Below are 15,471 nucleotides of genomic sequence, written 5' to 3' on the forward strand. Positions count from 1 at the left end.
TAGTGATCTCAGGGCTATGAGATCGAGCCCGGCATTAGGTTCGCTCAGCGTGGAGCCTGCTTGGGATTCTGTCTCCTTCTCCCTCTGCTCCCAACCCCCACTGCATGTGCTCTCTCTTAAAAAAAAAAATCTAAAATATTATTGAATAATTAAGTCAGACAAAATGGGAGTGATGAGAGTCTGAAATACGATGTCATATTACATCAGATCTAGCATATCATAAAATTTAAGACATACCATGATTTTACATACTAGAAAAAAAATGCTAACACAATGCATTAGTGCTTTTAATTTTTATTTAATACTTTTTAAAAGAGCTCTTTTAGCCTATTTAAATATAATTAGAATTTTTTTTTATATTACTGATGTGCATACATCAATAAGAAAAGTGTAAGCCAAATAATTTGGTTAGGAATTCCTAAAACTATTACACATTGAGAATTTGACTTTTTAAAATTGTTTCAATTCAGAGTTATCAACATCTATGTTTTTCCACACAATGACAGCTTCTGCACCATCAGGATAAGTGGGATGCAGAATTTCTTAAAAGATTTTTCTGGGATTTTCTTCTAAGCTGCAAAAACCCTTCAGCACATTTTGAAAATGGCACCTCCTCTTTGGTGTATGTTGATTTAGGGGCACACATCAATGAACAAATGTAACAAAACCTCATCTACTGTAGACACCTTCCTTCCTTATGTCTTGTAAAGCACATGGCGTCGCTTTGCAAGAAAATCAAGAGTTGTGATCATTCTGCCAATATCAAACATTTGCTTTAATATTATCAAATTTATGCCCTGTTCTGTCTCTGTCCCTTTCTGCGCAAACACAATAACTCTTTGTTTCAAAGCCAAATCACAGTGTACCCTTGGTGCACAAAGAGTAATAATAATCAGTGAAGTAGCAATGACGCACATAGCCAAGAGGGACTTGGCCAGAGCCGGGAGAATGATGATGAGGTCATAGGCACTGCTAGCCCCACACACCCCTGAGTCTGTAAGGTACTATGTTGGTGAGCTGCAACATGGTTTCAGATATTGTAAAGTATGAAACAAAAATGTGTCTTAGAACCAATCATTAGCTATGGATCTTTGGATTCCAGTGTTGATGATCAAGCTTATCTATACCTTGTTTGACATAGAAAGAGAACTCCCCAGCTATGAATCATTGGAAGCAGAGACAGGGCAATCCACTTCCTTGTGTTCCTACAAGTAGCGCTCTGTGAAGCAAAGGGACTTTTCAACTTTCAGGGTAAACGCTGAATTTAGTTACTTACTTTGAGCACTGGGAAACAAAGTTATAATCTGGATTTCTGGCTTTTTTCTCTATTTAAATGGCTCTTATTCTTCTCACCAGATACTAGTGAGTTAGTAAAACAATCAAAGAGTACACAATACTTACTATATTTTGTTCAAAAAGGTGGTTTCTAGTGTCTTACAGTTATGGGTATCTTTTATTCATTTATTTAATCATACATCCCAAATGTATTTATTGAGCATCTACTATGTGCCAGGTACTGGCACAAAATGCACCAGTATGGTGATTATGGATTTTCCAGTATGGTGAGGGGAGGCAGATGTCAAGCAAACAAGTCAAATATCTACTAGAGCATATATGCAGAGTCTGAAGTAAGGATTACGGAAGAAAGCAAAGCTGAGAAGAATACAGATCCCTTTCAGCCCATCACTCCAGAAGGTGAGTCATGCTGGTTTGTCCCTGGCAGTAGGTTGGCCCCGTGGTGACTGCCCCTAGTCATCAGTGAGCCTTCTCCATGAGCCCTGACACCATGAAGGGCAGGTTTGGACTCTGCCCCGCTTCCTAGACCCTGTGCTGTAAAGGTGTCAAGTCTCTCATCAGCAGCCTCATGAACCGGCTAAGTCCTTTTTTGTCTATCTGTCTGTCTGTCTGTCTGCCAGAGCCCGCCAGCCCCAGAGCCATGGTGAACTGCTGGTGTCTTTTCTGGCTGCCTCACCACAGCTTCCAAGCAGTTCCAGGCTCTGGGGATGAGCAGCTCGCGCAGTGATGACAGGCAAGTTCCACCACGGACTGAGGATGAATTTCTGGGTCTTGGTTGCCTCCTGCCGAGCTCTACTTCCCCCTCTGCCAAACAACTCAGTCTCTACACAGTCATCATTTTTCTTCTCAGATGTTTCTCTTGTTTCTCTCTCTCTCTTTTTTTTCTTCAAAGCTGAGTAAAATCCTCTCCTTGTGTTGCTACAGAAAAGCCTGACGTTTCCAGCTTGGACTGACTTGAATGCTGTGAGACTGAGCACTACGGGAAGTCGGTCCAGGCACGTCCCTCACTGCCTTGCTCATGCCTCCTGCAAGCTGGCCTCAGCCCTTCAGGCCTGCACTCTGTGGAGAAGCTGCTTTGATGTGGACTGTGGACAGTGAAGAATGGGGCCCAGAACAGAAGCCGTCCCTAGTCCTCTGAGAAGATCCAAGTTCTTTGGGTAGATTTGGAACCCACTTTAAAATTGGGTCTCGAAGGATTTTTCAAATTAATAGAAGGGACTTGGAGTTGAGGCTCGACCTTTCCGGAGCTCTCATTTCATGAAAGTAAGAGGTGGGGTTGGTTCTCCCTGCAAGCCCTGGGCAATGGGCCTGGGGTTTCAGAAGCATGGGAAGGGAGGAGGTATGGGAAATCAAAGTTCTGCCTGGCCTGCTGTCTTCCCATCTTAGATTTGCCTGGAATCACTAGAGACCAAATAAAAACACTGGAAATCCAGTGGTGCTGGACTCCCAAGGGAACAGGCTGCAATCCCAGCTTCCCAGAGGCATCCAAGCTGGAACTGTGTGCTCAGGGGTCAGAGCCCGCTCCTCTTGGAGGGAAGCATGCTGGGAGAGGCCTGCAGGCAGAAGAATTCTCAGCAATGCAGCCATCTGCCACCTGCAGACGGTGGGCTGGGCCATGCAGCCCCCCAGCAAGCTCCCCACTTGGTGGCTGGGCCGTGCATGGTGAGCTTTCTTCAAGCCCACACAGCTTCACCAGCACTCTGCTTAGACACACAACGAATGCCTTGTGCGGAGGGGGTGGCGGTGGGGTGCGGAACATGACAGGGAACGCTGAAAGAGGCGGAGGGAGCCTGTAGCTCAGTGCCTTTCAGAAAGGAAAGGGGAGGCTAATAAGCCAAGATTTAGGAGAACAGGGAGACAGTTCCTGGTTGCATGCTCCCTTGACATGGAGGGCACGGCCTCTCTGCGTAGAGGAGGCAGGCTCTACCAGAGGCTTTAGCGTCACCAACATGGAAGGTTGTGGTAATGATGGGCTCATGTTTCTGCCAGGAACCTTGGGTGTGCTTACCAGGATCTGGCTGAACAGGAGGGGACACTGGAAGGTCTAAGATAGAGGCATCTGGAAGGTTAAGACACCAATGTTAAAAATACGAATCTGTTGAAGGGAAAGAGGAGGCAAATACTGAATGATAACATTGCCAATTTCTTTAATCATACCTGTGGCATTAGAGTCCAAGGGACTGTGTGTTCCCAATGCATGGCTTGCTCACAGCAGACGTAAGACACCTGATGCCAGGCCGTCTTACAGATGGGGATAAAGATAATCCAGGAAGTTAAAAACACACTGTAGCAACTGAACTCAAAGCCAGATCATCAATCTCCTCAATCCCAGACCCGAGCTACGTCAACTGGTCACGCTGCTGCTCTGGCTGGTAGAAGAGATGGGGCAGAAGGAGGTCAGGGGAGCATTTAAGCAGAGGTCAAAGAAACAGATGCTGAGTCTGTGGAGGGCTCAGGCAGGACTGCCACACTCAAGGACCAGATGACCAGATGAATAGAGGACAAGGAGGAGACATATTTGAGAATTGGATCACACCTGGCATACTGGATTGAATAGAGTTCCCCCCATTCATGTCCATGTAAAACCTGTGAATGTGACTGTTTGGCAATAGGGTCTTTGCAGATGTCATTAAAGACAAGGTGGGTCCTAAATCCTGCATGACTGGTCTCCTTGTGAGAACAGAGACATCGGACACAGAGATGCAGACTTGGGGAGAACACCATGTGAAAACAGAAGCAGAGATTGGGGGGATGGTCTGCAAGGCAAACCATGCCAAGGACTGCTGGTAACCAGCAGAAGCTACAGGAGGGTCCTTCCCTAGAGCCTTTGTGGGAGGAGCATGGCCTGGCTGACACCTTGATTTTGGACTTCTGGCCTCCAGAACTGTGAGAGAATTTTTTGTTGTTTTAAGCCACCTAGCTTGTGGTACTTTGTTATGGCAGTCCTAGACAGCTAATCCACCTGGGATCGGGGCCCTCTGCAAGGTGGCAAGGGTGTAGTCCAAAGTGTGGGTGATCTTGACATGAAACTGATGTCTCTGATTATGGCCCAGAAACCCTTCAGCTGCTTCCTGGTGTTCTAGAGTCTCAGTTCTAACTGTGGGACTGTGGAGGGCCGGCAAGTCAATGGAGCTTTTTCTAGATGCCACAGGGAGGCCTCCCCAATCAAAGCTCAGCTTACTCCTGTGGCCTGCAGAGCTTTATGCCTCAATATGGAGCATTTTGCAAAGGAGGGAAACTGGAGAGGCACCTGCAAAACTCATCACGTGCCTTAGTGGGTTCCTCACAGAAACCTCCACCCCATTCCCACAGGGCACATGTTACCTCACACTTTCTCATCAATGCTGATTTGCATGAAGCTCCCCCACCCACCTTCATTCTTGATTGCAGACTCACACAAAAACTTCTGAACAGCAAAGCCATACTTCTGCAATCAAATGCTTCTTTCCTCGCTCAGATCATGGAGATCATCTCTTTTTTTTTCTGGGGTCTGCCTACACCCCCCCCTCCTATCCTAGCCTCTGGGACACATACTAATATAGTCTCCTCCCTCACAACTTATATAGCACAGCCGCCCCTCCCCCCTTATTCATGGGGATACACTCTAAGACCCCCAGTGAAGGCCTGAAACCTCAGACAGTACTGAATCCTATATATACTATGTTTTTACCTAGACATACCTCCCTAAGATAGAATTCAATTTATAAACTGGGGACAGTAAGAAGTTAATGACAACAACTGACAATAAAATAGAATAATCATACCAATATGCTGCAATAAGAGTTTTGTGAATGTGGTCTCTCTCTCATAGTATCTTATTGTACTGTACTCACCTTTCTCCTGATGATGAGGTGATGCAAAGCCCATGTGATGAGACGGAGTGAGAACGACATAGACAGTGGGACGTGACTTTAGGCTACTATTGACCTTATGAAGGTAGTCAGCAGGATCACAGGGAGATTTGTAGTCTGGTGACTACAACCATGGAAAGTGAAACCATGGATAAGTCAGGGAGGCTGAGGCTGTTATAGTTGCCTATTGCCACATAACAAATGATCCCAGAATTTAGCAGCTGAAAACAATAAACATTTATTATCTCACATGGTTTCTAAGGGTGAGGAATCTGGGAGTGGCTCAGCTGGGTGGTGCTGACTAATCAAGTTGTCAGCCAGGCTTGACTGGGGCTAGAGACTCTGCTCCAAAGCTCACTCCTGTGGTTGTTGGCAGATCGCAGTTCCTTGCTAGCTATTACCTGGAGATCTCAGTTCCTCACCACGATGGTAACTCCAGTCTCCTGAATGTCTTCATCCCATGGCAGCTGGCTTCCCCCAGCACCCATGATCTGAGAGTACATACAAGAGGGCAACCAAGACAGAAGCCACACTCCTGTATAAGCTATCTTGGCAATGACATGCTATAACTTCTGCCATGTACCATTGGTCACACAGACCAACCCTGGCATAAGATGGGAAAGACTACACAGGAGCATAAATACCAGGAGGTGAGGATCTTTGGGAGCCATCTTGAAGGCTGCCTACCACACCCACATCAAAATATTTTCTATGTTTTCCGAGCATAGAGCAGCAGACAGATTACTTATGGCCCCCAGAGTCTGGGAACATGACCAATTCCACCATTTGGTCCCATCTGGAGGATCAAATTTCTCCATTTTCCTGTTAGCCATAGGCAATAATTGCAATAAAGCTAGGAAATCTGTGACACTTTGTTCATTTCTCTTTGGTCAGACTGTCTGCATTCATATTTGCCTCCTTCACTTACTAGCTATGTGATCTTGGGCAAGTTATTCAACTTCTCTGTGCCTCAGTTTTATTATATGTAAAATGGGGCTAAAGTCCGTAAGAGGATTGTATGGCTTCAATGATATAATACTTATAAAATGGAGAGCACAATCCTAAGTGCTCTGTAAATTGTAGTTATTGTGATCATTGTTGGGATATATCTTGTTTAAGGAATCAGAAAGGAAGGAGAAGAGATTATGGAGTGGAAAACAGTAAAATGTCAAAGATACTTTCCTGAACGTTCTACTGTGTTCTCTGTAGCCTTGGACTTTTTGAGGTCACTGTTACTCCAAGCAAAGGTTCTTATCTTCCTCTGCTCCTTCCTCTCATGAACACAATAACATTGATTCATGTGCATTTTCTAGGCCAGCCAAGGTCTGCCCAATTGTAGCCTGACCTGTGTGTTTGTAATTTGGTGAGGGTGATCTGCCCCAATACACACAAAACCTTAATTTGAGCCTTTCAGCTCAATGGAATTAACTTTAAAAGGAAACAAATTAAAAACCAATGAAGTTAATAAAAAAATTTGAATTAAAATGGAACTTCTTTATTAAATTCATTATTTTTTAATATCCCTTTGCTGAGTTTGGGACAGTCACATCTGCCAAATTTCAACTAGGTCAGCCCAAATGCTTTCTATTTGCAATGTATTCATTAGTAAAAAATACCTACACCCCACTGTTTAGAAACCCTTGCCAAGTGGTTTGGATGCTGCTGGTTTAAGCTCGTTGACATTCACATCCATAAAGACCCTAGTTATTTGGATCAATGGCTCATAAGCCAGACAGCACTACATACTTCGTTGGACATTTCCTCATTCATATTTGCAAATCTAGAATTAGAAAGTGAGACAATCACAAACAAAAAGAGTCCCAGGACTCCAGGCTTAGCATTAGAAAATGAAATAAAGGTTAATTTTGAAAGGGCCAAAAAATGATGATCAAGAACCATTCATTTACTCTTACTCCTGTTGGTAGAGAGTGTTCACCAGGATGCAAGTAATGGTTCTCTTGAGAACGCTTGAGGAAGGCTATGCTATCCTGGGACGGCAGGCAGCCATGTCATGCCTTGAGCTGAGCTTCCATCCACATTTCAAGGCAGCATCCACAACCACCCCTCAGCAAGTTGTTAGGACAAAGAACCCAGAGCTTCCCTTATGTCTGATGCTTATAGATCAAGTCAGTTGCTACTGGCAAGAATCCTTGAGTCTCTTCACTTGTTAGTCTCCCAACATCTGACAACCTAGTGCAGAAAACAGTGACTCTTTCTCAGAAATGGAAGGTATGGGACAGGTGGCTCAGACTATTAATGGCCAGAGGATGCAGCCATCAGGCCAGAGAAGCTCTGATAATAAACGAGATTCGTTTCCAACCAGTTGTCTACATTACTTACCCTTTTCCTTTCTATAAGCCCTGCTGCCTGACGGAGAAATTCATGATCGTGGAAAATTACCAAACTCAGCAAATTTCTCCAAGCAAATAATGATTCTAATAAAGAGCGTTCAAGTTTGCAATAATAATAATAATGAAAATAGTAATATTTTGTACACCCAAAGCGTTTCTCATCCACGCGTCTACTATTTAATATGCGAGGTTTATACATTTGCATATGGTTACAGGAGAATGTGTACAGCGTATACTGAGTACATAAAATGGTCCGATGAAACATTGTCAGTTGTTTAATTTCCAAAATTTATTCACTTTGCCTCTGTTAAAAATTTAATCCCAGATATTACATTAGCCTCCACTAATCTCATCAATTTCACCCATTTACATTCTTAGCGTCACGGATGTTATCTGTGAATACCACACAGATGGCTAAGGAGTTGTGGGCATCTTCCCCTGAGCATGTAATTTCCTACCCACAAAACTAAAGCAGAAAGAACCCGAGGGACAGGAGTAAATAAAACATTTAGTATTGGGGATTGTGCCTGGTTTCTGTTATCTCTACCCACTTTCTCTGAGGTCAGAAGCACATGAACCAGCACGCACTAGTCTGGCTTCATTCAAATTTAAAAATGAAACCCTAGAAATACTGAATTCTGCAGAACTGAAGATTCCTGCAGCCACAGTGACTCACGAACACAGCAAAAGAAATGTATTTGATTTGGGTTTTGGCCTGTAAATGTGCCACATTAATCTCTTTTGGGGCCTCTCTTCACCTGCTAGGGTTCCACTTAGAGTATCAGAGCCAGACCTGTAAAGCAACCCAAGCTCTTTGAAGAGGAAGGCTGATTCTGTGCAAAGTAGAGCTGCTGTTTCATTAAGGATACATGAGAAAATAAAACTGGGCTTCGCAGAGGGACTGAGAACAGCCACTGGTGGTGGGTCAAAGTTCAGTCATTATTGGCCCTTTTAAGATCTTTGATCTCTTCTGGGCAGATCAAAGGAAGTAGGGTTAGGAGATTAGGACAGGGCTGATCAGCAGGAGGAGAGAAAAATTGGAGGGAGGAAATTCAGTTCAGCAAGTGTTCATTGACCTAAGTGCTAGAGACCCAAACTCTATAAATTTCCTGCCACAAGAGGACATGCAAATAGAACATTTTAATAAAATGTGTTAAGGAATAGTGTACAGGTTTGCTAGGGAAAACAGCAGGGGGCCACTGAGATCATCATGGGAGTTTTAAAGGAGGATTTGAGAACAACTGAAGCCTTAGCTGAGAGTCAAGACATATAGCTGGGAAGAGTGGTCTAGAAAAAGTGACAGCATCTAAGAGAAATGGAAATCACAGAGCTTGTGCTTGGAATTTCTAGTGCTTCATTACTATGAGGAATGTTGGAGAATGGAGAGGTAGCCAGGGCCAGCTCACATGCCACACTGAAGAAGCTCATCACTGTTCTGTTGATAGTGTGGGAGACACCGCAGGTTTTGAGCAGGGGAGAGAGGGGGTATGAACTGTGTTTTAAATAGATCATTTCCCTAGCAGTAGGTATGGAAGGGGCAAGAGTGGAGGTAGAGAGTCCAGCTTGCAGGTGATTGTAATAGTTCAAGAAAGAATGGCAAAAGCCCAAACTAGAATTGTGGTTGTCGGTGGTGGTGGAGGGATAAGCTAATTTGGAGATGATAATCAATCAATCAGTTATTTGTTGGATGGGAGGAAAAGGGAAAGCAAGGAAGAGGGAGTTTCTGGAACAGTGGTTCTCAAAGTGTGATCGCTGGACCAGCAGCATCAGCATCCCCTAGAACTCATTAGAATTGCACATTTGGGGGCCTTCAGCTGTCCCAGGTCTCCTGAATCAACAGTTGCATCACAAACACTGAGGCTGGAGCCAGGCAACCTGTATATTAACAAACCCTACAGGTGATTCTGATATAAATCAAGTTTGAGAACCACCCATCCAGAATAATCTCCAGGATTTTGCATCAGATTCCCGGGTCGATGAAATTGCCATTTGTTGAGAGAGGGAATATTCTAAAAGGAATAGAGTGTTTGGCTTTATTTGGGGGTGAGGAGAGGACAGAAAGTTTGAAAAAAGGAAATGAAGTGGTGTGATGCGATGCAAGGAAAAACAGAAAGAGTTAGAGAGAAAGAAAGGAAAAGAGGGAAGGGGAATAGAGGTGAGTTAGATCCCTGCTTGAGGTTAGTAGTTGGCGGAAGGAAAATTTTGAAAGCTGATTTGTTGCTCCTGGGAGGCCAGGGGAAGGGAGAATGCAGCCTGCATGGTGAGTTAGCAATTTTTTCTGAATCATTAAAAAATCTGTTTTCCCCAACTATCGATTGTAACATAGCCAGCTTTCTGTACCAACGCACAGGAGCCACAATGGCAGGATTTGAATGAGGTCTCCCTACCCTTATTTTGCTGAAAAGATGGAAGAATGTGCAGAAACATGGCACCCACGTTCACTAGTACCTGAGTCTGGGTCTCTCTTATGTCCTGACCATGCCTCATACTATGTGCAGGCAGCAAAGATGATGGCACTTGTAGGTCACAGCAAGACTTAGCCAAGGGATCAGAAAGGCCTCTTTTACAGGGACAAGCTATTTGCCCCTGATGTTGTCTGTCACTGTGCCAGGTTGGAGCTCAAAGTACAGCCAGATGTGCCCCCTCAGGGAGTGCTTAGGTTGACCTTAGGGGGCTGGCAGGCATGATGGAGGTTGATGGGCAGAGAGAGAAAGGGTGTTTCTCCTGATCTAGGGAGTGCCCTGGACCGGGGTCAGAGATGGATAAAGCTACCAAAGAGGGAGAAGAGCCAACACATGGGGGGAGTGGTAAAAGAAGAAAGTTCTGCCTGCATCCAACCCTGCATAACATAAAGAGAAGATGAAATAGCATCCTCATACCTTTGAAATAGTTACTTGCCCAGGACATTCATGTCTGAAAATAGAAGCTTTAATGCACCAAGGAGGCCACTAACTCAGTAATGACAGATGTATGGAAGCTTTTCCTTAATATGGTATCTGAAGATAAAAACAGCTCAGGGTAGACACATATTTTAAGTGCCGTCCTCCTAATACAAATCCATCATCAGTTAGCTGTGCTCTCTGACCGGCTTTTTAACAGTGAGAATGGTTTGTGCTGATGAATCCACATGTTCTGTGCCAACATTTCCAAGACCTTGGCTTTGTAACACCATGTTCCAACCAACTGTTCCTTTCCCTGCTCTAATTTATTCTACATATCACTGCCAGATTGATTTTCAAAAGTAGGTCCCATGTTACTCTTCTGCTCAAAAACCCACGAAGGCCCCTTCTTACCTTATACAAGTGAATACAAACTTTTCAACTCTGCCAAGTTACCTGCAATTCCCATCACTGACGCCTATTTTTTCCTCCAAAAGCCATAGGCATCAGGGAACTCTTCTAACTCCTGGGAAGGATATCGTGTCTGCTCATTAGTCCCGGATGAAAATTCAACAGTGGGTGCATTTAACAGATGAACAGAAAGCAGGCTCCTGGTGGGACACAGGATGGGCATTTTCAAATTAAGCTTTCTTCATGCATTTAGGCATTTCTTATGATTGAAGTTTCAGGTGGTACATATTCATGGGAGAGGGAGGAAGGAAAAAGGTGTGGTCTCGAGCATGGTGTGCTCTTTAGGGTCAAGGAGCCTTGATGAACACTAGGAACCACCCGCTGCTCTACAGCGTACATGGACACTTCACCCAGAATGCAGATGGACAGAAAGCAGCAGGAGGGGGCCTCACAAGAGCCCAAAATATTTTTCAGTGAAGTCTATGTAGCCCAGCTCCTCCTCATAGAGAGATCAAGTTGGGAATTTCCTACTGCAGCAATGCGTCTGTGAAGGATGAGGGGACTCTGCTTCCACACGTACTATTAACTGGCTGTCTGCTGTGGGCTCCCCATTGCCTTCCTGGACAGACTCCTAGGCTAACTTTTAAATAATTAATGTGGTACTGCCAAGAAGCTGTCAGGCGTTTTCTTGAAAATGGGCAAACCATGAGTACACACGCCTTGTCCCCAGGAGGAGATCAGCAGAAACATGGTGCTCTGAGAAGGCAGCAGAGGATGTTCTGATTTCCTGCTCCCGGAAGAGTGCGCTGTGGTCTTGGTGGAGCCACTTACCAGCTTGTGCTTCAGGCGTCTCACCTACAGACTGGAGACAATGTGATGATAATGATGATATATGTGAAATGCTTAGAGCAGCGCCTTGTACACAGTCAGGACTCTGTGTAAGTGCTTGTTGCTGCTGTTACTACGGGTGGTAGATAAGACTGGGTTCTGGGTTCTCGGTTCGGATCCCATATTGACCTTGCTGGCCATTAATTTTCTGATTCTTCATCTGTAATATGGGGATGATAATACTTTCCTCATTAGATTGCAGCGGAGGTAAGTAAGTTAGTGCACTCTGAGCAGAGCTGCCTACTATATGCCTTGTATATATTAACTGTCAAATATTAGATATTATTCTAATTACCTTAATCCTCACTATGCCTTAGTCCTATGCCCACTACCTCTCTCCTACCCCTACCCCACACTCATGTAGTTTTTTTAAACTCTGGTATTTGCTGTTTTAGGAAGTATCAAGATTCCCTGAAGACTTTCTTCCTACAAGCCCATCCCATTCTCTTTTGTTTCTTAATCAGCGGGTCATAGACTCAGGATTGCACAACCCTGATGCTTGGTGTCTCCCCACCCCAGACTCTGATTCAATTCAAATGCAATAGGATCTGGTCACTGTTTTTGGTTTTTGTTTTTGTTTTTAAGTTCCCAGTCTTATTCTAATGCGCAGTTGGGATTGAGACCCACGGTTCCGGACTGATTTGAATCAAAAGAATGAAAGGAGGAGAGGTGACACACTAGACCACTCACCCAACCCACCAAAGCCTTTTTCAAAGGAAGTGATCATAGAGCCAGATAGTTTTTGGAAGAACTCTGTGGAATGCTTAAATCATCTCAAAGTGCTCTTGGCTTCAGCTCAGGTACCTGGGTGATACTTGCTATGGAACCTTGCTCAGGTGTTCTAGTATGGTGGGCAGCAGATACTACTCTTGGGACATTTGGCATTGAATTTTCAGTGGCACTTTTTAAGTAATTGCTCAAGCTACAAGGGAAAGGGAGAATAACTCATCTCAGAAGTGTTCCAGCTGCTGGGGTAGAGACACTTAGTATTTCTTTCTATATCCAGAGGCAGCTTTCACAGTCATTGCAAAAGGTTCTTTGGCACAGGCTAAGGATTTTGAACTTCATCTGTAAATTTGGAAAACCTGTAAGATTTGGAGCAAGAGAACAATATGGTGACAGTGGAATTTTAATAGGCTGGATGGTGGTATGTAGAAAGGATTCGATCAGGGGTGGTAGTATATAGAATGAATGAGGGCAGAGACCGTCATTAGAAGGTAATTGAAGTCATCTAGGTGAGAAGTACTGGGGGAGAAGGAAGACTGGACAACAGGATCCAAGGATGGATTCTGTGGGTTTGGTCTATGGGTGATGAGGCTGGGGTTTGAAGGGTGGGAGAATAGTACTCCTTTCAACAGTCTATGGCCCCCTTGGAACCTACATTACAAAGCTCAAAAGCCATTGCTCATCCATTATGCAGCAAGAAATTTACTTAATCCCTAGAATGTCCTAGTTGTAGGCACTGTTTGTACAGTGAGCAGTGAATAGACAGAAGAACTTGCATAGAGCTGGCTCTCTAGTGGGGGGGAGGGAGGTAGACATCAAAAAAATAAATACATTAGATTTAAGTGCCATAAAGAGGATTAGAATAAAGTGGAATGACGGAGTAACTTGATGGCCTGAGGATGTGGTATTTAAGCTGGGACCTTAAGGACAAGAAGGAGCCAGCCCTGTGATAACTGCTGGAAAAGCATCTCAGGCAGAGAGAACAGCAAGTACAAAGGTGGCCATGGCCCTGAAAAACCTGAGAAACAAAAAGAGAGAGTAGAGTATAAGAGCTGAGGGACAAGTGCTCTCAGATGAGGGTGGAGGGAAAGGCAGAGGCCGGGTCAGCGAGGGAACTGAAAGTCAGTCTACCAAGTTAGTTGAGATGCTAATCCAAGTGTGGTGATATGGGGAACAACTGGAGGAGTTTTTAAAAGGGAGGCAACATGATCTGATTTGTGTATTTAAAAATCATGTTGGCTGTTCTGTAGAGACTAAACTGTAGGCAGGGTGAAAATGCCAAGAATTACATTGGCTTATATTAGGGTGGGAGCAGTAGAGATGGAGGCTTATATTAGGGTGGGAGCAGTAGAGGTGGAGGGGATGGGTTGATCTGCAATATATTCTAGTGATGGAGCTGACAGGACTGGGTGATTTAGATGCAGTGGTTAAAGGTAGAGAGAAATCAAAGATACTTGATAGATTTTTTGGCATGAGTAACTACATGCTATTATTGAGGTCAGCAACTTTCAAGCAGTAGCAGGGGATGGGGTAGGTAATCTGAAGTTCTCTTTCCACCATGTTAGGTTTAAGATAATTATTAAACTTTCAAGTGAAGTAGCTAAATAAATAAATACAAATATTTCATACAGGCAGCTAAGTTTGGAAAAAAATTCAAGATAGCAATAAAGTATAGGATAAGGTGGATATGCAGCATAGGTAATGCCAGGAGGTGGGGTGAAGTCACCTAGGAAGAGTATGTAGATAGAAGAGAGAGGGGGCCCTGGGGCCAAGAGCTTGCACATACGCATCTTTTGAATTGAACACAGGAGGAAAAGTTGGCATAGCTGTCTGTAAGGAAGTGACCAGTGAAGAGGGAAAGGAATACCAAGAGAGTGAGGTATCATGGAAGCCAAGGAAAGAAAGTGTTTTCAAATGGAGAAAATGATCAACTGTGTGGAATGCTGAGGAGAGAAATATAGAAACAGAGGCAACATGGGAGTCATGACAACTTAGTCAAATGTAGTCTCAATGGAGCAGTAGGATTGGAAGCCTGACGGGAGGGCTGAGGAAAGACTACGAGGACAGGAAATGGAGAAAGTGACCTTAAGAAGCTCTTTCAAGAAGTTTTGATCTAAAGATGAGAAGAGCAATGAGAGTAGTTGATGAGGCTGCGGTGCTTGAGAGGAAATTGTGCTTTATCTCAAAGTTAAGTGATACCAGAGCAGGTTTGTGTACTAAACAGTATGATTCAGTGGAGAGGAAAGATTAATGAATGCAGGAGAGAGAGTAAAGTGTTGCAGGGCTGAAGTCCTTGAAAGTGAGAGGAAATGGGTCCAGAGCACAAGAGAAAGGGTGGTTCTGGAGAAGAGCAGAGAGGGAGGGTGAAGGGCAAAGGTACTGATACCAGAAGCGTGGTAGACTTGGGGGGAAGGGAGATAGAGTTGCTGTCCAATTGCTTTTTTGTCCAAATAAAGTATGAGGGAAGGTCATTAATTAAGAATGAATAGGAAGAGAGCTAAGGAAGAGCAGTGTTTTAAGAAGAGAGGAGAACCATAATTATAGTAATTATTTCCGTCAAACTTATATGTGCCAGGCAGCACACAGATGCTTTACTCATTAGCTCATTTAATTCTCCTAAAAATCCTATATGGTGGCTTCATTATTATCCTCATTGTATAGATGAGGAAACTGAGGGGCGCCTGGGTGGCTCAGTTGGTTAAGCGACTGCCTTCGGCTCAGGTCATGATCCTGGAGTCCCAGGATCGAGTCCCACATCAGGCTCCCTGCTCAGCAGGGAGTCTGCTTCTCCCTCTGACCCTCCTCCCTCTCATGCTCTCTGTCTCTCATTCTCTCCCTCGCAAATAAATAAAAAAATAAATTAAAAAAAAAAAAATTAAAAATAAATTTATAAAAAAAAAAGATGAGGAAACTGAGGCACACCAAGATTAATGCAATCAATAAATGACAAAGCAATCATTTGAACTGGCTTTATAGACAAAGTATAAAACAGTAATTTTGGGGATTGCATACATAGAGATACTACGGAAGGATGTAAGTTTACTCATTATCAGCGTTGAGTGCCAATTG

The sequence above is a fragment of the Leptonychotes weddellii genome, chromosome 5 (assembly GCF_054177405.1).
Source record: "Leptonychotes weddellii isolate Sample4059 chromosome 5, ASM5417740v2, whole genome shotgun sequence".
NCBI classification, from domain to species: domain Eukaryota; kingdom Metazoa; phylum Chordata; class Mammalia; order Carnivora; family Phocidae; genus Leptonychotes; species Leptonychotes weddellii.